This window comes from Anser anser (assembly GCF_964211835.1).
Source record: "Anser anser genome assembly, chromosome: 3".
In the NCBI taxonomy this organism is placed as follows: domain Eukaryota; kingdom Metazoa; phylum Chordata; class Aves; order Anseriformes; family Anatidae; genus Anser; species Anser anser.
Window position 1 is genome coordinate 40,691,627 of NC_139722.1, and position 24,967 is coordinate 40,716,593.

Here is a 24,967-nt window from a genome sequence, read left to right on the forward strand (position 1 = left end):
AACCATTGAAAGAGGACATAAGAACATTTCCTCTCTTGCTTTTGTCCTTAATGGAGACCCCATGTAGAAGACCATTTTCATCAATTGCTGTGGACTAGAAAGAGAAAACAACACCTAAGGGTACAGGCTCTACTGGATCTACCTGCAGCAATACCACTTCAACACATCTCCATTTTCCCTTGCTTATCCCATTTATCCTCTACCACAATTTACTGCCCCCTTAGTTTTTCCACTCGAAATTTCTGTTGGCTTTCTTTGGAGCAACACAGTGAAATGACAGTCTGAAACAAGTTTAAAAAAAGGTTCTTTTTTTTAAACCTGTTTCCTTGATAGGGGTTTCATTAATAGCTATTCTGGTGCAAGTCAACGCATAGTAAATGGTTGCAGAGAGGAGGGGATGAAACAAGAGCCTGGAAATGGAAAACATCTCAGACTACTGCAGAAGTCCCACACCAACCCACACTCTCAGCTTAAGTTACCAGATACAGGTAACTGCAGAGCCATTAGATGTTGGTTTATCCAGCACAAATATGACTGCCCTGCCCACGGCAGCAGCAAGTTCAATGAAGACCCACCAACACAAGGCATATCAAGGTGCCACCAGAAGAGCAGGGTGTGTGATGCACGCACCCCTGGCTGCTGCCCACAGTAAGGCTGGGACCAGCTTCTCCTGACCAAATTGGCAAAGATCCTGAGCTGCCAGGAGAGCTCAGACCCTGCAACCCAGCAAGCATCACCACCCAACAGCCACCTGCTGAAAAGTTATGTGGAAACTCTGCTCGCTCACTGAAGATGCCTGAGGGGTTACACTTCTGGCTCTGGGTGCCCTGTGTCAGACAGGGCAAAGGGGTTAACTATTATTTTGGTGACTACCTTGATTATCGATACATGCATGTTCTCCATATCATGAGACCTCTCTGTTTGCCGAGCCCAACTGGGAGGGGAGGAAGTAAAGGGAGGAAGATATTCTGCATTTATGTTTCCATTAATTCATCAAAGAGATCAAACATTCATTTATTCTGTGTTCCAGGACACTTCTCCTAGATACTATATATAGTTTCTCAGATACCAGTGTCTCCCTCACCTACATATTCACACTAATCCATATAAAACTATGAGTCATTACACAAAGTTCCATCCAGAAGAGTAAGCCATTCATCCTTTGGGGGAGGAGGAGAGGGGAAATTAAAAGCTGTTTCCAATTTAATTGGCAGACTTTACATTTTTGTTCTGCTTCCACTGGAAAGTGTGGTGCTAATTTTTCTGCCACAGCTTGCAACCACGGTGAGATCTCGGTCTGCTTAATTTATGTCTACAAGTAGGGTCTCTAAAATACAAAATAAATTAGAAATGTACTTGCCATGTGCCTCTGATCCAAATGCAAGTTCTATGTGCTGGACTAAATACATGGGCTGCTTTGGGGATTTACATGTTTTACAACTTCCTACCACCATTAGGTCCTTTTTTTGCTTTCTTTTAAACAAATGGATGGCAAAATGGCAAAGTTTAAATGGCATGCTGTAGCTGTCATACCAACTACCCCAGCCTCACTGTCGTACCTTGAGAGCATAATACCTTCTGAACCCATTTCAAAAAAAGAAGAAAAGTAACACATATTCACTTACGATCCCCTGCGGCATCCCCTCTCCTTTTGCTTTCATACAATAAAGGACACATATGCCCCACCCTATCTTTTTACTGTATGTTCTAGTCAAAAACATAGTTTCCTGTATGCAAGCAGCTCTTTTTTTAGGTAGAGTTAATTTTGAAATGAGGCTGCAGAGAAAGCAGCAACTTGGAGCAGGTATGCGTTTTAATTCTTACATCACCTACTTCGACACGGGAGTTTTAATTACATGTTCCCCCTTTCCAATGTCACAGAGGACAGGGCTTTGATTTTCTTCCCATTTTTTTGCTCTTTGTGTAATTTCTGATTTTTTTTTTCAGCTACTTCTTGGCTTTGCACCACCTTCTCCCTCTTTTTCCCATCCAACGACTCAAATTTGGCAGCTGCACGCAACATTTACGGTTATTTCAGCTGCCCCCCATCTTTTTCTTTTTTTTTTTTTTTTTTCCCTCCAAACAGTCATTAAACCAGAGGGTGGCCAGTCTTTGTTTCCTGAGCAATTCACAGCAGTTCCCATAGACAGCCTCAGGGGAGAGGCTCGAGCTGTCCCAGGGCTCCTGTGACACTCAAGGAGGAGCACCTGGAAGATCAAACCTAGAGGAGGATTTTGGAGAGCAGGCTGCAGGGCTACAGAGACTGGCCACCTCAGGTCAAGAGCAAATGATGCACGAGAAAGAAAAGCAAGGCAGTCTTTCTGCAGATGAACTTGAGCCAAAGAGCTACAAGACTTTCAACACCATTTCCCCAATTAAATTACTTTAATTCCATATTACTCTGCTAATGATTAGCATATCTTGCTACATCTTCGTGGGGCATTAGACTTCCCTGCAGTTATTCCTTTTTGAAGCGTGTATCATGCTTTAACAATTCCACAATAGTTGCGTGTCAGTGTTTTCAAGTGCCAAATACACTATCCAGAAGGACTGGTGGGCCCTTTCCTTGAAGTCCTGATTAACAGCAAGACTAAGGTGGCACAAGTATCAGAGAGAACGCTCTACACCTCTGCTCGGTGCTCAATAACTACGTTTGACAGCTCAACTTGCATGGGACCCCCTGAAGCAGAGCATTTGGAACTGGTGTCCACCATGAGCTGACGCCAGGTATTCAAGGCTCCTTGGTGGTAGAAATGCCCTCTTCTTTCCTAGGAAGAGGAGCAGGCCAATTCTAGCCCGTTCTGCGGCAGAACAAGACATGAACTGAAGAAAACGTCACCAATAGGAACCAAAGCTGTACGATCTGCTACAAAGGAAGGGTATTACAACAATCAGATCTACGTGTAGCCATACGTCCATTCCCTTCCCTCCCATCGCCTCCCCAGGCTGGCAAGTGTAAATTTTTCTTCAACATTAATATTAAGGCAGCATGGTCCACAAGGCTGTAATGTTTCATCTAAAATGTACTTGAACATGAGCACACGTGCAGTACCCCCAACAAATATCCAAGGCATTAAACAGCACGGGAAGAGTTAAGACAAATTACAGGCCCTCAAGTAAAGGCTGAAAAATTGCAAGGAAACAAATCCGTACTTGCAAACGCTAACACGAAGCTTCTTGGGGTACAGCTGCAGAAGAAAGGCATCTCATCTGAAAAAAAAAAAAATACATGCTCTCCACAACGCCTAGGTATTTAAGCTTTCTTTTTATTTAGCTTCAAGGTTCACCGAGACTTTGCATTGGATATTTAAACCTTAAGGGCTGTTATTTAATCTCAAACTCTCTCAGAGGCAAAGAATTCATAATTGTAGCTGACCAGTAAAGACCAGGGAAAACGTTTTCTTTCTTTTTAAATAACGTTATACTTCTAGGCTTCTAAAAGCCGCGGAAACGTCTAAAAGGTAGAAAAGGCAATGGCAAAAAAAAAAAAAAAAGGGAAGAAATGCAACACTAGATAATTTTAAAACACTTTGCAACACCTAAAAAGGGCATATTAAACCACAACCTTAGTCATAAACCTCGCAGCAGCAAATCAGCGAGGGCCGGGGCGAGCCGCCGCCAGCGAGGCCTGCGGCCGCGCGCACGCCGCCGCCGCCAGCAGCGGGTCCCAGCACCGTGCAATATATCCGCCCGAGGAAGTGGGCGTCCTACCTCGCCCCCTGCCTCTCCCCCTCCGTCCCCCTCCCCGCCTGACCACCTGTAGATGTCTCAGAGGAAGCCGACGGGCTCCCACATACTTTCCCAGCTACCCCGCGGCGCGTGTGTAAGAACACATACGTGCGCGCAGAGTACCGGCGTCGAGACTTTTGGCAATGATTAACCTACTTTGAAGCTCGCTGGGCTTTCTTTTTCTCTCCTTTTTAATTTGAAGAGAGAACAAACACCTCTGTCCTGTCCTTTCCCCTGCCCTTTCCCTTTCTCCCCCACGCGCGCCCCTACCCACACCCACGCGGCGCTGGAAAAAGCCCGTAAGCAGGGCATCGCCGCTGCGGCGTCCCGGGCGCCGGGAGCTGTGGTTTTGAGATTGAACACACAGCAAAAGAAGTTTTGCCCTTTCGACCAGAATTTTCCATTAGTGATTGAACACGAGTTAGGGGGAGGAAAAATAAAGAGAGAAATGTCTGTGTTTCCTCTCGTGCTCAGATGCCACAGTACGGTTGAGATAACTTCTCTGCGATAAACTAAACGCCGGGGAAAAGGGCATATGTCGACTGTCGGACAGGAGGTGCCCATCGGGGGGGGCTGCCAGCAGCTGGACCTGGTACAGGTGCTCTCCTCAGACATCAGGAGGACACCTTGCCTCTGCAGCCTTTGGATACGTCACTGTCTGCCTCAGCCCTTAAAAAAGCAGAGTAACCCCCCAAAAACAGCAGCCACAGACAAAAAAAATTGGGATAAGTCTCAAAATTAAAGAAAAAAAAAAGGGAGTTAAAGGGAACATGCGTTTGCTGGAGCTCAGGGAAGGGATCATCACTGTTGCGCTGCAAGCAATTTTCTGAGGGTCCTCTGGAAACTAGTTGCCCGATTTGCATCTTCTGCAACAACGATTTTCCCCTCCCTGAGCTGCTTCAAGGGGGAGGGGCCTGTGGGTGGGGAAAGAGTTAAAAATAAAAACAAACACTGAAAAGCTATTTGTAAACTGCCTCGCTTCAACTTGTGGTTTCTTCAACCGAACAGGGAGTGCACCTGCAGAGCAAGCCAGTGAGGGAGACACCTGCTCTATAAATACAGGGGAGAGCCCTCGCAAGGCTGCCCGTGCTCGCTCGCCTCAGGAGGAGGATGCTGATGTACTCATCCTCACGGGAATGTCCCAAACTTCAGGGTGTGGGAGCAAATGGAAGGCAGGGGGTGGAGGAAATGTATTTTTTTCCTCAAGGAGAACGTGCTGAGTGTGATTTCAGCTTTACAAGAGCCGCCGCTCAGTCACTGCCCTTACCTAGGTATTTGCACAGTTTCAATAAATGCAAGGTCTTAGGCACTTGGTCACCACCAGCTTACCCCAGAGCCTCTTGACCAAGCACATACCCGTGCTGTAAGCCACGCAGCCACCCTGCCACCTCTGGGTGACCTGAAAGCAGCAGTGCTGGAGACAGAAATAAAGCAATCCCCAAAGCAGCACACGCTCCCGCAAAAGGTGTCTCACACCCCCATCTCTATTCCCTAACCCAGCGCTAACCACCGAGGCTCAGGAGGAAAGGACTGGAAACAAAGGTGTTCCTCGCAGTTTTATTGTGCTCTGGTTCATAATCCAATGAAATGACACAAACTTCTCAAAATTACAAATTACTGCCTTAATAAGAAAAAAAGCTAAATTATGGTGGTGAATCAACCATTACTTGAGTCACACACAGAGCATGCTGAATCAAACTGATAGCTGCAGCACAGACATCAGCCTTTGTTCATGTCCCCCACCCCAAAATAGCAAGGACAAGTTTCTGAGTAATGCCCTGAAGGTTTAAATCAGAAACCTAAAAGCAAGGCTGGTGTGGGATTTGGCAACAGAGCGCCCACTGCAGCTCCCTTCCCTCCCTGCTCCGCCCTCTGCACAGGCTGAAGCACAGCTGCCAGCAATTTCATTAATTTCTCGTCCTACAGGGATTCTTGGGCAGTTCTGGTACAGCTTTTGGGTCCCTCCATATGCAATCCTATCCCGTTCCATTTTTTTTTCTGAAATAAGGCACCCGTGCAGGTTGGCTCCTGTATGCCTTTCTGACAAATGCAGGTCAGAGGTAAGCAGGCACAGTCAAGAAAGGTCCAAATTCTAGCCCAGCATCATCGGTCCTGAAAAGTAAAGCTCAAGAGCTGAAAACAAGCCTGAACCAGAAACGAGTTGCTTCTGAAACACGATAGTTGCAACCAGTCTAGAGAGGCAAGTGCAATAACTACCACCACTGCTGCCTGAAAACATGCAGGTAATCGGGATGGGCAGGGTCTCCACGGCTGATGTTCATATAAGCATCCCCAAAATGGCTGTTTGCCCAAAGCTTAACCGACCTATTCAAACTCATTGGTGCGCAACATTGGATGGAAAGGAAACCTTTCGAAAACTGTAATCCTTCACGCTGCAAGTGAAGGTGGATATCCAGATGTTTCAGGCGTTTACACGGGCTGGAATTTAAGTCTAGAAATGAGGAAATGGATCTTTCCCTACCCTTCCCTCAAGACCAAGTCCGTTTTTTCCTTACTGCGGCAGCAACAGAGCACAACGTATTTCTGCTGTGACACCACCATCCTGAGACAGAAGGCGGCAAGGGCTCACCAGAGCCTGCAAAGAAAGGCTGCTCCTTACCACCTGCCTGCTTCTGCATCCTCTCCTTACGGGACTGCATTGTCAAAAAGCGGGGACATCACACAAAAGGGCTGCACCACCTGGTGATTACTGAGGGGTATGAAGACTTCACATAGAGGGATGACGACATCACTGCCAGAAATGCAGTGAAGTTGGGTGGGGAATAAATAGATGCCTGCAAAGGAAGGAACAAAGGAAGCATCTGGCCAGGCGAAGCACCTCTGGTATCAGTGTTTACCACTCCCAGCTCACGCCACCCCCCGCGGGATGAAAGTCTCCTTCGCTTTGAATTCCTCTGCTGCTGAGCGCTGCAGCCGGACCTTTCATGTTATTTTAGAGCAGACTGTAAAGACTTCGTTCCTATAAAGTTCTCCTGTGACGTTACTGACCTTGTTACTCTTTACACTACTCCAGTTTCCATGAGAAAGAGAAAAAAAATAGTTAAATTCTGCAAGTGATTCAAACAAGTACTGTGTTCATCTTCAGAAATGACTGGCATCACCTTGAGATCAAAATATCTACCCGATCTCTATAGGAAGGCTTTATAGCTTCGAGTTCTGTATAGTTAACATTTCAACAGCACCATCATTTTTCTCCACAAAAAAAAAAGGAAGATGAAAAGCAACAGAAATATTTGCAGCAGCCAGCTAATACCAACCCGTCTTCCTTGCAAGACCAAGCTACTGTCACTAAGTTAGCCTTGATAGCATCACAGTTTGTTGAGGTAGGCAACAACATAAATTAAGAGAGTCGGAGCAGTCAGTGGAGGAGCGAAATAAGGAGGCATTATTTATCTGTTCAAAGTAGGAGCTGCGAAGAAAAACAAGAAGAAAAACACTGATTAAGAAACACAAGTCATACACAGGCTAGTGTACAACAGAACTGGCCCAGTACATTTGCAACCTTCAGTTTTGCTTTAACAAGCAGGGCTAGACACAACAATTAGGCAGAAGCTACACCACACAGCACGCCAGGTCTTCCTTGCTTTGATCTTACAGAATGGTAAAAAAAAAAAATTTAAAGAGAAAGTTTGGAGATGATTTGAATGATGTTCACAGCTTTTTAAGCTTGGAATTTGGTGGTTAGTGCATTAAGCATTACTCACTTTATGAACAAAGTGGAAAGTTAACACAAATTGGCAGATGACTAACTGTCCAAGAAACAGATTACTGAATGAATCACCGACTCTACTTTTAGCCTAATAATAAGACAAATGAAGAGGAACAAGAAGGGGAAAAAGACAAACAAAAAATTTCCTTGCCGAGTGCTTATATTTGCACTGCCTGTGAACTTCCAGCTATGACAAACTGCGTAACAATTTTATCATTTACCACCTGTTTTACATTCAGGTGAGCTCACTGATGTCTCCCACCACCGCTTCGTGCTGTCAGCTCGCCGGGGTTTCCACACGAGGCACTGAGCACCACGTCTCCCACAGCACACGTGGAGGAACAGCTGTGGGAATCAACGAGGGGCTTGGAAGTGAAGTTGAACCCCTGAGTGGAGCCAGAAGCACTTGGTGGGTTATGGGCTCAATGTGCACCAGTACCTCGGGCACAGCAGATGCCTGCAGTTGAGCTGACACAGAATTTAGGTTTCGCAGTTCGAGAGCGGGACCTGATCCAACGTCTGCACGCACCTGCAGTTTCACTAGTGAAGTTCTTGGAGTATGTTTACCTCATACTCACGGGCAGCATCCAGCTTTTCAAACAGCCACCGCTGCTTTTGTTCAAGGACACACGGACGGCAGCTGACCGGCGGCCAGGCCACGCGCGATGGTTTGAGCAGAGCCAGGCTGATCACTGCTCTCCAAAGGCCGCGGCCCTGCTCCCCGGGCCTTACCCAGCTGGTGACTGCAGCCTCTCGCCATGAAGGACGGGGTTTGACTCCCTCCTTCACCTGAGGGAACACAAACCAACCAGGGCTGCTCTGATCATCTGCTGGATCCCCTCCTCAATGCCTCCAAGGGCACATGCTTGCCATCGTGCCCATGGTGCCAGAGGTGTGCTAGGAAGACCTGAGGGAGCTGGGTTCAGGGTGGGCTGCAGCCACTTGGCCCAACAAGCTCTCTCCACAGCCACCAGGCCCCCTCTCACCTCCTGAGTTTAAAATCTAAATTCCCAAGAGCTTGTCACAGACAGGTGACACGGCCAGGTCACATCAGGCCAGGAGGGACCAGAATCAGGGGGCAGTAACAAATCATGTGTGTATTTGTGAAAGGTGGTACACTTTTGCAATTTGTTAACGTAGAAGGGAAAGGAAGGCTTGCTTGATTGAGTTTTGTTTTCGTCTAACGTTTCTTGCAATTGTCTGTTGCAAAGCCAAAATTAAACAGCCCGAGTCTGAACCCAAGCCTCTCATGCCCTGGCAGTAAGCCCTTACCACCAAGCTGCAGGGTAGATGGGGAACAGGCGGCTCACGGTTTCCTGCAGTACCGCCACACTGCAAAAACACGACAGCAGTGACCTTCAGGAGACAGGACATGACACTGCGATACTCGTTGCACTTTGCTGCAGCCCTAGGACTGCTGAACAAATTTGGGTTTCCTTTGGAACCGTCCCACTCTCTCTCCTACCCAGGTACCTGCCAGACCCTGCAGTAAATTCAACCAGCAGAAAACTAATTCTACACACAAAATGAATAATCTGCCGATTTAGCTCTCAGAGTTAGCCCACTGTGGGATGAGATGGGTGCCAGGGCAAGCACAAGGAAAGGAGAGGAGGTGATGCAGAGCACAATCACAGCCTCAAAATCCAGGTAGTGGTAGCATCTGCTCCCCTTTGCAGATCCAGCCATCAATGATTTATTTCAGATGCAAGCCCCATTTCCAAGTCAGCCAAGTAGAGAACATGGATGAGATTTAGAAGGGCTATTCATTCACCACAACCCTACCCTCACGACACTTCTGATGGCACGGTTTTGTAAAGATATTCTGAAAGCAGCTCACCAAATCGATGTCCTTTTGAACTCTGAATAACCACCGATGCCGTATTTTGCGCTCCTTACAGGATATTATTCTGGGAACTTCAGTAAGAACTGTCCATAAATAAACTCCTTAAGTTGGAAGTTGGCCTTTTCTTCTATACTGATCTGAAAATAGTAAAATCTCTCTCTTATTGTTGCCATGTAACAAACAACTGGATTTTCACATGTTTCAAAGTTATATTTCCACAGGCTTCTGCACCTCTATTTTTAGTGTGCTTTTCCCAGTAAGAAGCAACCACAGATTCTCCATCTCAGCCTGGTTATACAAGAAACTAACAACCATACCCAAGGCTTTTCAGCAAAATCCAGGTTAAGTATATAAATGTATTTAAACATTAAGTAGTAAAAGCTGCCCACCGAAGCTGAGGGAGCTGAGGTAGCTCTAGATTTCCTGAGGATCTGCCCCAGAATAGATTTTTTTTTTAAAAAGCACGCCCTGCTTTTCAAATACAGTGAGAAACAAAAGAACCATCCCATCCTTTTAAGGAATAACTTACTAGTATAAATATTGCACCAGAAGACAAAGTAAACATAGAGGTTTCACAAATGCAGGAATTCTCACTAACATGGAAGAAGAGGTGAGCTCTCCCTCACTTACAGTCTTCAAATCTTGCAACAACGCAGACGACTCGAAAGCAGGCAGCATCACTATAAATTAATGCAGCAGGTCAGAACACAGTGACTGGACTACAACTAAACGCAGAATACCTTGCATAAAAGAATTAAAATTTAATATAGTGTAGCAGCAGGGAGGGCACGCTCTACTTGTATGAGAACAAACTGACCTGCCATTCTACAAGCTCCAATTTCAAACAAAGTGCAATGTGCAGCAGGGGGTTGCTTTGTTGCACTGGACAGACAGCATAAAAGATTTCAGCCTTCCAGGTAAACAGCTAAAAGGATGCCAGCACATTTGAAATCTATCACTTGAGGGGAAAAAAAAAGAATTTAACAGATCACTTTCTGATTCGCCTTTTTTTCAGTATCACTTTCAGTACTGGAAGACGTGCGTTTCCTCCTAGATAATGACACACGCGCATCCTGCAGGTTACTGTTGATCCTCCCATGACTTATTTTCTATTTACCTTCCCCTCCGGATGCTGTGACCCCAGTTCAACCAGCAATGCTGGGTCGCCCAGCAATATTACCATCCTCTCTTCATCAGGGTGGGATAGAGGTGGAGACCAACAGCTCGGCAGGATGAGGTAATGTGCCAAGCCTACCCCCCTCTCAACATAAACAGATCATATTCTCCAGATGCACATCTCAGACATCGAGGCTAAATGTCAGCAGCACCGACCGCAGTGGAAGGCAGAGCACTGAGACAGGAGAGGGGAAGATTTTCGCATCGTAACCGGTGGTACGATTAGTTTTTTGGTTTTTGGTTTTTTTCGGAGGGTACGAGATCTTTTGCTGTGGTGCAGCAAATCATTAAAGCTTCCATAATTTAAAAAAAAAAAAAAAAAAAGCTTGAAGTAATATTTTCCAACCTTTCACTAAGAGCAGGGGCCAAAACCACACGTTTTAAAGGTCTTCCACAGTTTTATTATTAGAAGTAGAAACCCTACTGATTCTGATGAGTCATTTGTATTGGCGGAAACCAAGAACACCCATTTTCTTCATGTGATACAAAGCTCTCAATGCGGTTTTCTATTCATTACTGGTCAAAGCAGTTGACTAAAAACAAAACAAGCGACAAGAACTCACCTTTTTGTTATTAAAGCCTGCTTTATACCAGCTGATTTTGTTTATCACACTTTTAGACTCACTTATATTTTGCCCTGCTTAAAAAAAAAAAAGAAAAGAAAAGAAAAACACAAAAGATGACTGAGGATTTAAACTCAGTAAATCCAGAACTGCAGGAGGATAATTCGCTCCGCTTCTGTAAGGGCTTTTGTGATAAGACTGAGAAAGGAAAAGAAAGGAGGAAAGAAAAAAAAAAAAGAGCACAACAAGAAGATCAGTTAAAAATCCTCAGTCAGCAGAAGCTATCATTTTAGGATCCTTATGAGTAATCGGAACAGAGTCTGTAAATAAAGAAACAGTTGTACAAGAGTGCAAGTTTTCATCTCCATGCAAATGAAGGAATCCTTTCATGCTAGTGGCCAGGGTTACTGCTGCACGGGGTATGTGCTAGACTCTAAGACATGGCAAAATTCTGAAAATTAAAGACAGCTAAAATCAGGTTTCTAGAGTCTAATCAGAATTCTGTGCTGGCTTTAAAGAAGATTTCTGCCACAAAAAGGGGTGGAGGGTAGGAGACTACACGGCTAGTAATTCCCAAGGGAGAATATTACTTGCGTGCAGGACTCACTGTATCCAAACTGGGAACAATGTTCCAGGGGATTTTTTATTTTTGGTAAGTCAGATGCCCTGTCCCCCCAAAAAAAGAAACAAAGCCCAGAGTTTTGGTCCTGCTGAACACATGTAGCACCCAGACGCGCCTCAAGCGCAACCTCTGCAGAGGCGCAACGCGTTCCCACCCCGCGGCGCGCACCCAGCGGAACGGCAGCCTGTCCGACTGACGGCGTGTTGTGGTGTTACGGGGGAAGAAACCACAGCAAAAGCAGTGACCAGAGAACTGAAAATAACCTCTGAACAACGGATCGGCACTGACATCCTGCGTGCCCGCGCCTCCTATTGTGGATAGTTTACAGCGAGGGGAGCGCCAAGCTGCACCAGACACGTGAGTCAGCAAGAGCAGCTCGTAGGAAACTGCTGACATGTTGAATTGCTCTCACATACACTGAGCACACCTACCCACTAAATAAAAAACAGGCTGCATGCAAATCGGGGTAAAGGAACACCTCCACACTTACAGTTCCTGTTTTCCTAGTCCAGGCTTAAATTTTGAAGCGATCACTAACGAAGGAGGGGGAAAAAAAAAACAACAACCCGCAATGGTATCAGCTATAATAAGTAGCAGTGATGAAGTCTCAGGGGTCATTTTGTTTTAGCTGCTTTTATTTAAATAGACATAACTGCTTTGTCTCTTTTCAGAAAGGAAAATTGTTGCTCTACAGCCTGGAAGAAGCGCACGGTGACAGGCAGCAAACAGCTCCTGTTCTTCTGAGAGGGGAGACTCCTTGAACCCATGCACCAAAACCCATCCGCCCATCCCAGCCTGCCTGCATGTTTCCAAACCTCAGGACCAAAAAACAAGCTTCCAGCTTCTGTTCTAACTCCCACTAGGGCCAAATGGGCAAATTCCCAAGTTTTTCTGTCCCTGACAGCTCCTCAAGCATCTTTTCTGTTGACGTAACAGCAGGGAAGGTTATCATTCAAGCTTTAGGCTAATTCTGGAAGCGAACCTCAGAGGAGCTGACCCTTTCCTTGTGAAAGGTGACCAAGAAAAGCACTCCCGGGGTCCTCGTGACTCTTGCCACCACCTCCCTCCTCCCCATCCCCTTAACACCATCGGCTGAGACCCCAGGACAGCACAGCCGGTCTTCTTCAGGCTGCCTCTCTGGCTCTCCCCGCACAACGATCAATGCGAGCAGCTTCCAAGCCCGATTTTCGCCAGGCGGAAGTTCTGTCATGCATGTAAACTCACAGCATAAAGGTTTTCCAGAACTTATTCCCTTGATCCTTTTTATTTACCTGTTCTGGACACGCGGTGGTTCTTTGATCAATATTATTACTTCTGGTAACTCGGGAGCTTCGAGTCCATCAGCGGCCACAAAGAAATTTGTATGCATTCCACTGCCTGCCTGCTTTAAAATTGTAATTCATAGCCCAGCAGAGGCACAGTAAGTAGCACTCTTTTCAGTACACTACAAAGATGTTTCTGCCTAACTATAAAGCAAAATGAACACATTGCAACTCAGCTGGCTGTATTCATACATTTTACATCTTCTTGATGCGAGCTTCAAATGAATGCGTAATATTCAGGCAGCTGCCAAGGTTAATGTCTTTTGGCTGAATTTAAAGAAACGATGACCATTTTTTTTTGTAAAGAGCCGAGTAAGCATTTTGAGCGCTATTCTGGAAAACCTTTGGAAATTATTGGGGGTGGAAATCTACTGTCCATTCAGCCGCTACAACAAAACCATTTAGGAGCCTCTTCAAACGTCAGTAAAGAACGACAATGACAGACACTACAAAGGCTCTGCTCCGCATTCCCTTAAAGCGTTTGTAGTCAGGAGGAGCCCTGAAAGCAGCAGGAGTAACCTGGACTGACAGCTGGTATTTCAGCTTGAATTCAAATTTCCTTCAACACATTAATGGAACGACTGCTGTGTTTCTCCCAACGTGCTTCCACCCAGAAACCACTAATATACAGCCATCACACCCCAAACGAGCAGAGATGGAAATTCAGACCCAGAGGTGAAAGATGGGAAGCGTGCATGCCTTCAGACCCAAGTCAGGCTTGCTGAACACTGCAGGTATGTTCATGCCACTTGTAAACTAAGCAGCCATTCAGCGAGCATTCCTTTGGGTGAAAAGGCACATAGGTTTTGATATGAATATAGATCCTGTGCTCATGCTACCAAAACTGAAATTGCAAGGGACTGTTCACAAGTCACGCAACAAATGCTACTCAGCTTACACCAATAGCCTGTTACACAAAAATGTCATTAGCACCCAAATTATTACTTTGCATATATTGGTTACACATCTCATTTTCAGCTTAGCGCCACAGACGTACACTAGCTACACTCTAAGAGGTCTCTTTTATTTAATCTAAGCGTGTGTGAAGTCCTATCTGAAAAGGACATCGAGGCGCACAATAAGAAACCAGGTTTCAAGAATTCCCATAAAAAAAGATGCGAATGTTGATTTTTATTTTTTCCCCCCCCCATGGCTGGCAATTATTTTTAGAGAGTACCTCCAGGACAATAACAGGCGATCAAACTGCAGCCTTGCTAAGAAAGGCTGCTTCTGCACTTCAGAACAGAAAATCACACAATGAAAGTTTTAAAATATGCCAGAGCAAGCAGCCTCTGTCACATACTCTGCAATACACATCATCTACACGGAGTTTTATTTTCAGCTCTCCTTGTTGCTAATTGCACAGACACAGAAAGTAATACGCAAGATTGCTAGACGGTATGGGAATTTTGTTAAATTCATCAATTCCGATGAGTCTCCGATGCCTTATTTCATGCCAAAGACTTACCAGAACTTCCTCATGCAGGGAGCCTGCCGTCAGCGCCTATTTCTTGGGGCTGGGGCCGTCACTCCGAGCTGGCCACCCGTGTGCTATCGCTAGCCCCGCTTCGTGTCCAGCTCAGGAGGGAGAGCTGCCGATCCTCATCCTGCAAAACAACCTCCCGAAAGCAAAGCAGGGAGGAGAGGAGGGCGTCCCACCCACGTCGCCAGCGCATCATCCTGCAAGCCTGCATGGCATTAACACCAACAGATGTTCCAGATGTGCCTGCGGGTCAGGAAAGGACTACCAATACCTGCCCCGGCACTCCTGTCCTGACGCGAGGTACCTGACGATGGACCCGTCGGGATCCGTCAGCACGCGTGCATCACTCGTGCATCCGCTGCCGGCACCTCCTGCCATCCGACCCTCCCTGCCGTGAAAGTTTCCACGAAAGGCGGCTGTCTGAGCACCAGCTGCACAGCGGAGCTGCCCAGCATCGCCCTCCGGGAGTGCGGCCCTTCTGCCTCGCAGCTCCGACCATCCACCCCGACGACTGCCCTCTCTTTGAGAACGCCTGCTCTGGCATCACAGAGCCAGCTAGCAGGAAAACCAGACCCGTGATGCCGATTTTCAGTCCTCCCAGCTGGTCCTCCCGCAGCTTTCCTTCCACCTCTCGCCTCGGAGCGCCTTCCCAACAGCCTCTGGAGCCTGACAGCCGAACGTGAGGGGGCTCGGCACCGGTTCCCTTCCCCACTCCAGCACCCGGACCCCAGGCGGGTGCATGAGGGTGTCAGAGGGGGAATTTTATTTCTATCCGTCAGACGTCAAGGCTCGTACCGCACCGGTTCAAGGCTGTCGCCACGACGGCCCCGCGGACAGCAGCTGAACACACAACCTTATCGTTTCACTCTAGCCATCGCAACCATCTCCAATCCCGGCGCTCACGTACCTGGAGCAGTCCCCGTCCCCGAGCACCACCACCCTCTCCCAGCTGCAGAGCACGCCACCGCGATGGCAGAACCTCAGTCAGCTCCCAGCCCCCCAAAAAAAATTCCTCGCTCCTCGCTCGGGGCTTCGAACGCCGGATTAAAGCCCGCACAAGTTCAGCGGCAGTCCCAAAGTCTCAGAAAAACGGGATTTCGCCGTGAGAACACCGACACATCTTCAACTAGAGCGACCGGCAACGCTGCGATTTCGCAATCTTCCCGACATCCCGAAGCGCGATTCTAATAAGCTGTCGCTCCTGCCTCACGTTTGTTATCGCCACCTCAGAGGAGGAGAGACGCGGCTTTACCCCGGAGCTGCCGCGGGGCTCCGGCAGCAAGGGCAGAGCGATCCGGCGGCACCCTCAGCGCCTGCAGCCCGGCACCCGCCGCCTTACAAAAATAGCCTGCTCCACAAAAGGCGAGGCATGATTTCACACTTAGCCTCGCTCACGACAGCCAGCGTCTTCGCAGCTCGCCGCCTTGCCTACACGCTACGTTTTAATGATCCAAGAAACTGCTAGCGGAGTTAACATCTCTCTCTCTCTCTCCGAACCTATAAAAAAAAATAAAATAAAAGGGGGGGGGGGTGGGAAGGGGAAGGTGGGGGGCCACGCTCCCAGCTCCGCGTGTGCCCCGTGCTGCAGGTGGAGGGAGCGACGGGGCTGGGTGTCCCACTCGCATATATACACCCACAGGTACCCACAGGTATATACACGTACCCACACACATCTATACGTACACAGGCACATATATACCTACAGATCGTACACACACACACTTGCGTACCGCCCGTTACGCAACGCGCGCTCCCCTCTTCCAAACCCCAGCGCTCCCCCACCGCAGCCCCCCAAGAGCAGGGGGGGAGGAAGCGCAAAGGCGGGGGGGGCACACACACACACACACACACACACACACACACAGGCCCCCCCGCTCCCCCTTTTTGCAGCCTCCCCCCCAAATTTACCCCCCCCCCCCCGGCGGGGACGGGCGCACTCACCTCGCCTCCGCGCAACTTTCGGGGGTCCCCGCTCGCTGCAGCCGGGTTTTTATTTTTTTTGGGGGGGGGGGGGATTTTGGGGGCGGGGGGGGATTTTAGGGGCGGGGGGGCTGTTGTGGCTGGGGGGGGGCTGTTGCAGCTGCTGCTGTTGTTGTCGTTTCGGGGATTCTCGTTAATACTGCCGTGCGCTCACCGACCTACAGCTCTCCGGCCGCCCCCCCCCCTCCCTCCCACCCCCCCAAAAAAAAATAAAATAAGATAAAGGAGGGGGGAAGCAAAAAAAAAAAAAAAAAAAAAAGAGAAATCCCCGAGCCAGGCGCTCATCACATGGCGGTTGCTTTGAACCAGCTGCTCGCGGAGCCCGAGCCGTGCGGAGAAAAATAAAGGGGGGGAAGGGAAGGAGAGGGAGGGAGGGAAGGGAAGGAGGGAAGGAGAAGGGGGGGGGGAGGCAGAAGGGAACGGGGCGGGGGGAGCGGCGGCGGCGGCAGCGGCTGCCGGAGCGGCACCGGGGGCCGGCGGCAGCGCGGAGGCGGAGGCTGTCGGTGAGGAGGAGGAGGATGAAGAGGAGGAGGAGGAAGGCGGCGCTGCTGCTGCTGCTGCCGCGGCCGCTGCCGCCCCGCTCTGCCCGCGCCCCGCCGCTGCCGCCGCCGCCGCCGCGCGCGCCCCGTCCCGGCGCCGCCCCCGCCCCGGCCCCGGCCCCTCTCAATCGCCGCATTGTTGACATTCGCGGGCTGACGTCACCGCCGCCCCGCCCCGGCTCTCCCATTCACAACAACGCTTACGCCAGCGGCGCAGCGCCCGCCCCGCCCCGCCCCGCTCCTTTCCCCGCCGCTACGCACCGCGGGCTGCGCGCGGACGCTCCGCGAATAGCGGCCGGCCGGGACGCCCCGCCTCAACCCTTCCCCCCCCCGCTCCTGACGGAGGCGCATGCGCGTTGCGCTCTGCCCCCCCCCATTGCCTCTCAGTGTGTGTGTGTGTGCCGCCGGACCCCGCGCTGGGGGCTGCCGCGGGGGGCTCTGGGAGTTGTAGTCCGCCGCGGGGCCCCGCCGGCCGCCATGGCGGCGCGGCCCCCTCCCCATCCGGCCCGAGGGGCGCTCCCGGGGTGGAAAAGAAACCCAAAGGGGCACGAAACCCACCCCTGGCCGGTGGGAGGTGTCCCCTGCAGCCCCTTCCCATGGCCAGGGCCCGCAGATCCCCTCAGGGCAGGACCCCCAGTGGGAAATGAGCGCGGACACCCCGAGCCTGAGGTGGCCGGGCAGCCCGGAGGGCTGCTGGTAAACACGGGGGTTAAAAAGAATAACTGGTTTGCAACAGAGATCACCTCTGGAGACATCTCTCGTTAAAGGGCGTTGGGTAACGAAAGAGTTACATTAGCCTGGGTCTTGAAGAAGAAGCTGCAGTTGCAGCCACTGAAGGATGATGGTGACCTACTCAGGAATTAACATGTGCATGCCTTATTTTTTCCTGTGTTTATGTCAGCTCTCACTGTACATTTTCATCCCGTTTCCCCCTTTCATACACAGACAGGTGACACGTAATGTTTTCTGTATCTTCTCTGAGGGAGGAGCAGTTCCTGTGGCGTTTGCTGCACTGATGCCTCCAGAAATTGCAGCTACCTGCCCGAGACTACCTGTGTTCTTCAAAGTCTACCTAATTACAGAAAAGTATGCAAAGGCTGCGTCAACACAAAACCAACTCTTCGTATGTCCCGTCAAATACATTGTAGCATCAAATACATTGTCACTTTTCAAAAGCATAGATCTCCCCCGGCTTGCATTTTACACGGCTGTCCACTTGTGTAAAGTGAAAAGCGTTCTAGTTTGGTAGCGTTTTACCCCTGCTTTTCATAGCTACATGGGGCTGCAGAACAGCACCCCGCTGCAGACTTTGACTCATAAAATTAAATGTCCTTTTCCAAGTGACGTTCGTATAAAGCGTTGCTCGCAAGAGCCTCTTCGGTTCTGGTTCTGCAGACATATGTAGTGTTTAGACACGTGAAAAGCCCCACAGTGTACTTGTCGTGTGTTTAAGCACTAGCAAGGCTGAGTCTCCTTGTTGCCTTGTTTTTCCTAGAGACACAAAAATAGCTTTGTATTGGCATGAGAGATAAAAATACTATATTCAGAAAGGCTCAGATAAAAATAAGTCATGCAGCATTTGTAATGCTTTAGCTAGTGCTTTACATGCCCATTATGTCACCGCATTCAAAGTGCACACGCTCTGGTATTTACAACACACTACACAGGATCCGGCTCCAGGTAAGTCAAAGCTGGTCAAACAGAAAACTCAGCAAAAAAAAAATAAAATGCATAAACCTCTGCCCATAGCACACATTCCTGAAAAGCACAATAATCGCCATTTATCTTCCTGGCTGTCATTTTGAAATGAATGTTACTGTTTGACTTAAAATGAGCTTAAAGTGGAAACTTGTCCCTTTTAGATCTTACAGTTCCTTTTACTCTGTGATACAATTTCCAGTGTTTTCAGTGTGAACCAGACCAGGCTTCTGCAGGACGGAAATCGGCATAGAGGAAACAAAGCAAGAGCCAAATAGGAATTGGGCAAATCAGCATTTTGAAATCTCACCAAGCACCCATATATAGCTTTTGATACATAAACACTGTTAATAATTTTGTGACCATTTCTTAATGGAAGACACCATTCAGATTCCTGCGCATCATTCAGAGCGTGATTTTATTATACAGTCTGTTGGGTCTGTAGGTCTTATACTAGAGAACTGAGGAAGAACTGACAGAGTTGATTTTCAAAGATAAAAGGAACTTTACACTAACTGAACAAGACCTACCATTTAAAAATGCTATTCTTATATCCTGCGTGTTAAGATTTCATGCATTTGCTTCCTAATACACCCCCAAACTGTTTATATTCCAGTAACACATCCAGTCTGATCGTGTTTCAGTTGCAATCAGCTATCTTCACACCTCAATTTTTGTATATGTAACTATTTCTGGACCATTTTTCTTGAAGAACAGCCAAACATATTCCAGACAAAGACGAGTTTTTTGAAGAGATGTCTTATATGATCTCTCAAAATGATCACCAATTTGTTGAGCAACAATGACAAAATGAGGTGAGAGTAAATGTAGAGAAGTGCAACGTAGAAGTTATCCCACGAAGACTTCGGGGAAAATTCACCCAGAATGACTCAATGCCATCCTCAGGAGAAGGCTGCCTTGATACATTTTACAACCGGCTTCAGCTCAGCTTTATGGATGCAGTTCCTTACTATGTATTACCTTTACCAATGTCTTAATTAGGCGGTTTCCCCACAGCTCCATGACCTCATCCCTTTAGAGAGGACTGCCTGGCTGAGCTTGTGGCACTTGACCTACTTTTCAGTATTTTCTTTGTGGATAACACGACACTTTCCAGAATATTTAAATTATGAATGCCTATTTCAGTCATATTTCATATGTCTATTTAAAAGATTTTAAATGAATACAATATTGTAAAACATGTCCCAACATCCCTTTCTGAGATCTCATTTGCATATCAGTCTTGTAACTTGAGTAGTCTTAATAGTGCCACTTGTTGGAGAGCTCTGTGTATTGCAAGATATTTCAATCACGTATTTTTAAAACAAATTGCTTTTTCCTGGTAACAAGTAATTCTTAATTTAAAGTGCTACAGGAAGAGATGAAAATGCTGCGCAGAACAACTTTTGTTGCAGTCTCATCTTCAACCACAGTGACCTGAAGACTCTATGAATGAGCAACACATTAGTAGGCTCAAAATCTTATGCAACTCCATCTTTATAGTGGTAATGAAAGAGTGAAAAAGGAAAATAAGGACGGATTTTGTGGTTTTTAATTGAGGAAATTGTCATTTCCTTCCACAGTATTATCACCCTGCAGCAGTTGGGTGAAAAGGATGAGCTTTCCTGGATAAGCCCTGGTCCTGCACACAGATCTAAGTCATTATTCATAATTATGCACATATTCTCCTGGGTTATGCAGGTAGAATTCATGAAATTGCATCATTCTCTTTGCAGTGATTAAGAAATTCACAGTTGATTACTGATTATGCTACAGGCACCATATGTCTTTTCGCAACCAGATTCTAACACACCCCAGGTAGGTTGCATTTCCAGGAGCACTGACAGTACGAACAGCACACACTGAGTCAGTGGCTGCGACAGCTAAGAAGGAGACATTGTCACGGTGCATGATATCAAAGATTCACAATGTAATGTCTCCACAGCATGGCTTGACATAACATCAAAAGCTCCACAAAAGAACATTTGCCATGCACAGAGCATCAGATCTCTGGTATGATATTTTGAGGAGCCAGTGAGATATCATATTTGAAATATATTGAAGTATTAACAAAGCATTGTTGCCAAGACTGAAATTTCAGTGTCAGGAGGCAAGGCAGGAAAAAAAGACAGGCGCTGACCTTTAAAAAATAGATGTGGATAACATAATATAAAGGGACTTTTAAGGAGCTGGTGACTTCACATGTCAAGAAATTGAGGGTCAAGAATCATTGGGGTTTATGCATTATGTCCAAAACCCTTTGTATGGTCACTAAGTCAAATGTTAGGCTCTTCTCTTGTGTTTTCCTTATTCGAAAAAGATCAGTAAACAACTCAGATCGCCTTCTTGCTACGGTTGCCAGACTTTGGTTTAGCATACAGTAATTTGGGAAAAGTAATTGCAACACCTATGTTAGACAAATGGGACGCACGGCTTAAAGATTATTCTTTTGATTGTTTCAAAGGGAGATCTGAATGTGTTGGCCGCAGAGCAGCACAATGCTAACAGCCTTCTGTTGTCTTGGAGTGAAATGCTGTGACTGGCAGTCCAAATACAGCCCACAGCGAGTCCTGGAGATGGCCAGTGGGGTTAAGGCTTAACCTTTTCCATTTTATCTTTGAATCAGTTCTCCTTACGAGATTTTTATTAGATCTAACATTGCTTTCATTTTTTTTACTTAGTTTGTACTTTGTGATATTTCAGAATCTACCCTTATGATTGTATTTTAAAATACAGAACTGCATTGTATTTTAGCATTCCAGACGTCCAACCTTTTAAATCCCCTGATTCTGCAGGTTTGGATGATCCCAGAGTCTACTTCCAAGAACAGGGGCATCTATAATGACATATTTAAACCTCAGTTCATTTAAACTTAAGAACTGACACAGGTGAATCAGCTCCAAAAGCCATTTGAGAGCAATTGCGGACAAAGCTCAACCTTGTTTTAGCTGAACTTGCTCAAAAGGCCTGCAAACATCTTCCCCCCCCCCTTTTTTTTTCCCCAACAACCTTTCCTCTTTCTTAATAATTATCCAGAAAAGAAAATATCTGCAGCAAACCTTGAGAGCACAGACCATGGAAGTCCATCGTACTGCAAATGAAGGAATGAATAAACAAGAGGTTGGGAAGAAGGTCCTCTCTGTTGAGCACTACTCAGAGAGGGAAAACTTTTAGGACTGGAGAACAAGGAAGGCATGCAGAGATTAATCCAGTTGTGATGGAGGGGCATTTGTGCTCTGGACACCAAATATTAGGCAGGAGACTTTTTTTGTTCAAAGCCTCATTCAAGAGCACGGAGATATTTCTGAGCAATCTCAGTGCCAACTCTGACATGTCACAAGACACCAGTAGTCTGGCAAGACTTAATTCAAAGTCACGATTTTGGGAAGGAACAGAAAATGGGTAAGAAAAAAAAAATCCCTGGTGAGAAATTACGATTTTTAAGGAGTTTTTTTACTTTACATAGTCTTGAACATCAATGAGAGTTTATGCACATGCACCAGCGGCTGAGAAGACCTGAATCCATTAATTAGAGTAAAAGCCTTGAGGTAATTGTTGCTCACAAACAAAAACATGGGACTAGTAACAGCTCTGAATCCTTAGCATGTGTAGTTCTGCTTTCACTGGATAACTGTAACAGAGGCTCCGTGTAAATAAATTCCTTTCCTTTCAGGCTGGACTGCGCAGCCACAGTGCAGGACATGTTGCCATCGTCGTCAGGATGTCGCAAGGAGTTAAGGAGTTTCTTTGGAACTGGAAAGGGCGTTGAGACACCTGACTAGGTGCCCAGCTGCCCCTTGCAATTCCTCCTGCAGTCCTTAGCACCTCTGGGGCAGCTGTATCCTTGCACTTTAAGCACAGAACTGAGACAGAAAATATATTTCTGAAAGGGTGGAGATGGCTTTTTACCTGCAGAAGGATTTATAAGCTGTATTCATATGTTTTTTGATTAATGGACAGTGTTGCTGAAGTGTTAGCACTTAAGGCAGGGGTCAAGTCCCGGTTATTTTTCTGTCTTGGAGGTGAATGCAGAGTGCGTCGGCTTGCAGTGTATCTGCGATTTTTTTTGTAGCCGAGGAAAATAATTGCGACCCCTGATTATGTGAGTGATTTAAAGCTGCTCTTTGCTGTATTAACTTGAAGTAGTGAACTCTAAAGGTCTGCTGTGAATAGCCTGTGAATAGAAAAGGGACTCCGCTGGAACTCTCCATTATGTTTAAGTTTGTAGAAACCAGAGATTGAAAAGACCCACAAGTTCACTGAATTCGCTGCACAGACAAGTCTGAAACTACTTGCACAGTGATGCCCTTCCTACGTGTCTCAAAAAAAAAATAGAAAAGAAGGGAAAAAAAACATTGAGATGTTTCTGGAGAAAATGCTTTGACACAATGCAGGCCATTAGGATGTCTACATTTTGACCTGGTCTTCCATCAAGGTAATTTCTGAATCAAATTTTCAGTATCAGTTGCAGAATGACTAAAACATTAAATCCTCATGGAGAACAAAGATGATTTATTATATATTTCTCATTCTTGCACTGCAAGGAAATATTATAGTCCACAGCTGTTGAAGTTCTGGTGTTCTGTTCTTTGAAGAATTATCAGCTTAGTCTAAATTTAAATGTTGTGAAAATACATCAAAGGTTGATAAGATATATTTTTTTATTTAAAAAAAAAAAAAGATGGCAACCTGCAATGTCTGAAATTCAGACAATGATTTGAGTAAAAGCTTGAAGGCAGTCTGTACAGAAACAAACAAACAAACCAAATTGTGATATTTGGTGATTATCCCAAGAGAAAAGAAAAAAAGCAAACAAATGTTGCAAACAGTGACAAGCAAATTCCAGGAGAAAAAATTTCAATTGTCTAATAGTTGAACTCAATTTGATTTAACTAGATGCACAGGCCAAGAAACCTTTTTTCTTTTTTTTATGGACTTTCATGGGAAGTTGACGGAGCTCCTCAAAGGAATAGACTTGCTAGCTGCAATTTATGTGTGGTACAGCCTATTTTTGTCTTTAGCTTATGAAATTTGGTCTAGTTTGTCATGACTACTTTCTTTGTTAAAAGGTAAAATGCACATTGGGCAAATGTTCTATGGCAATTTGCATAAAAAGTGATGACAAAGAGCAATTAATTCCTCATTATTATGCAGTGAAATGCTACTTTGCTCCTAAGTGACTGTAGAGTAGGGTTTTTTCTCTGTGTGTAAATCTGTTGCGGCATTATTCTAAAAATAGTACTTAAGAGCCCTCTGCACTCTGTATAAATCAGGGTCTCTGACACTCCATTCGATTCTCCATGGAGAGATTTTTCTCACACGTTCTTAACGCCACAAGTATCACCCAAAACGTTCTGCACAATAATAAGCATCAGAATTTTGTTAGATAAAGCAAGATAGAGGAATTTAATATTTTGTCAAATTAGATCTCTATCCTTTTTATCTTGAGATCAGTATTCAAAGTACACTCAGATCACACACAAATAGAAACATATTCCTACCACACACAGCTAGTCTGTACAGAACAAAGAGTCAAGATATCGTTTTCTGTGAAGGCTTGATTCTGAGTACAGATTTCATTACTGGCTCACCATAGGATAATGAAATTCCTTCAGGGCGAAGATGAGGTACATCAAAGAAGCAGCGTGGAGAGGCAGACTTTGTTAGTGCATGCTCTGTCACCTGCATTACTGGTCCTTGCCTGCCTTTAATTTGTAAGGAAATGCTAGTAATTCAAAACCTTTTATTGGACCAACTTATATTTATATATATACATTCATATATATATACGTGTATACACACACATGCACGTAGTAATATATATTTTTCAAAATACAAAACCTTCTGGAAGTTGTGTGATTTCTCTGCAACTGAAGCGGAATACGGAGAATAATTAGTTTCTTCCTAGCACAAATGACCCATGCGGATGCTAAAAGCATCTTTACATTTAGTAAATAAATGCCGTCTGCACCATGTAGATAATAAATAACACTTCGTGCAACTTTCCCTTTTTACTTCTGTTGCGATTCAGAGTGACTTTGGTGCTTATGGAAATGAGGGGTAAATGTTCAGCAGGACCAGGAGCTGCGGAAGGCATGAATCACTAAAGCTTTCCCACAAAGCTTTGCCAATATGGGAACAAAAGGGCTGCCCTACAGAAACACATCATGGCGCTATCTAGTCCAGCACCCCGCCTCTGGCAGCGTCCAGTAACTGATGCTTCAGAGCAAATCAAAACCACAGCAAGCACCTAGCTAATTATGAGATGCTATGCGTAGAGGA

At 46.3% G+C, this 24,967-nt stretch overlaps 1 protein-coding gene across 1 annotated transcript in view; it reads right to left on the bottom strand.

Annotated features, from left to right (window-relative positions):
* Window positions 1-17,017, bottom strand: part of BACH2 (BTB domain and CNC homolog 2) — a 192,300-nt gene extending 175,283 nt beyond the window's left edge. Inside the window, exon 1 of the mRNA XM_083831518.1 lies at window positions 16,410-17,017. The gene's annotated coding sequence lies outside the window, so the exon portion shown is untranslated. The remainder of the gene's footprint in view (window positions 1-16,409) is intronic.
* Window positions 17,018-24,967: the final 7,950 nt, after the last annotated feature.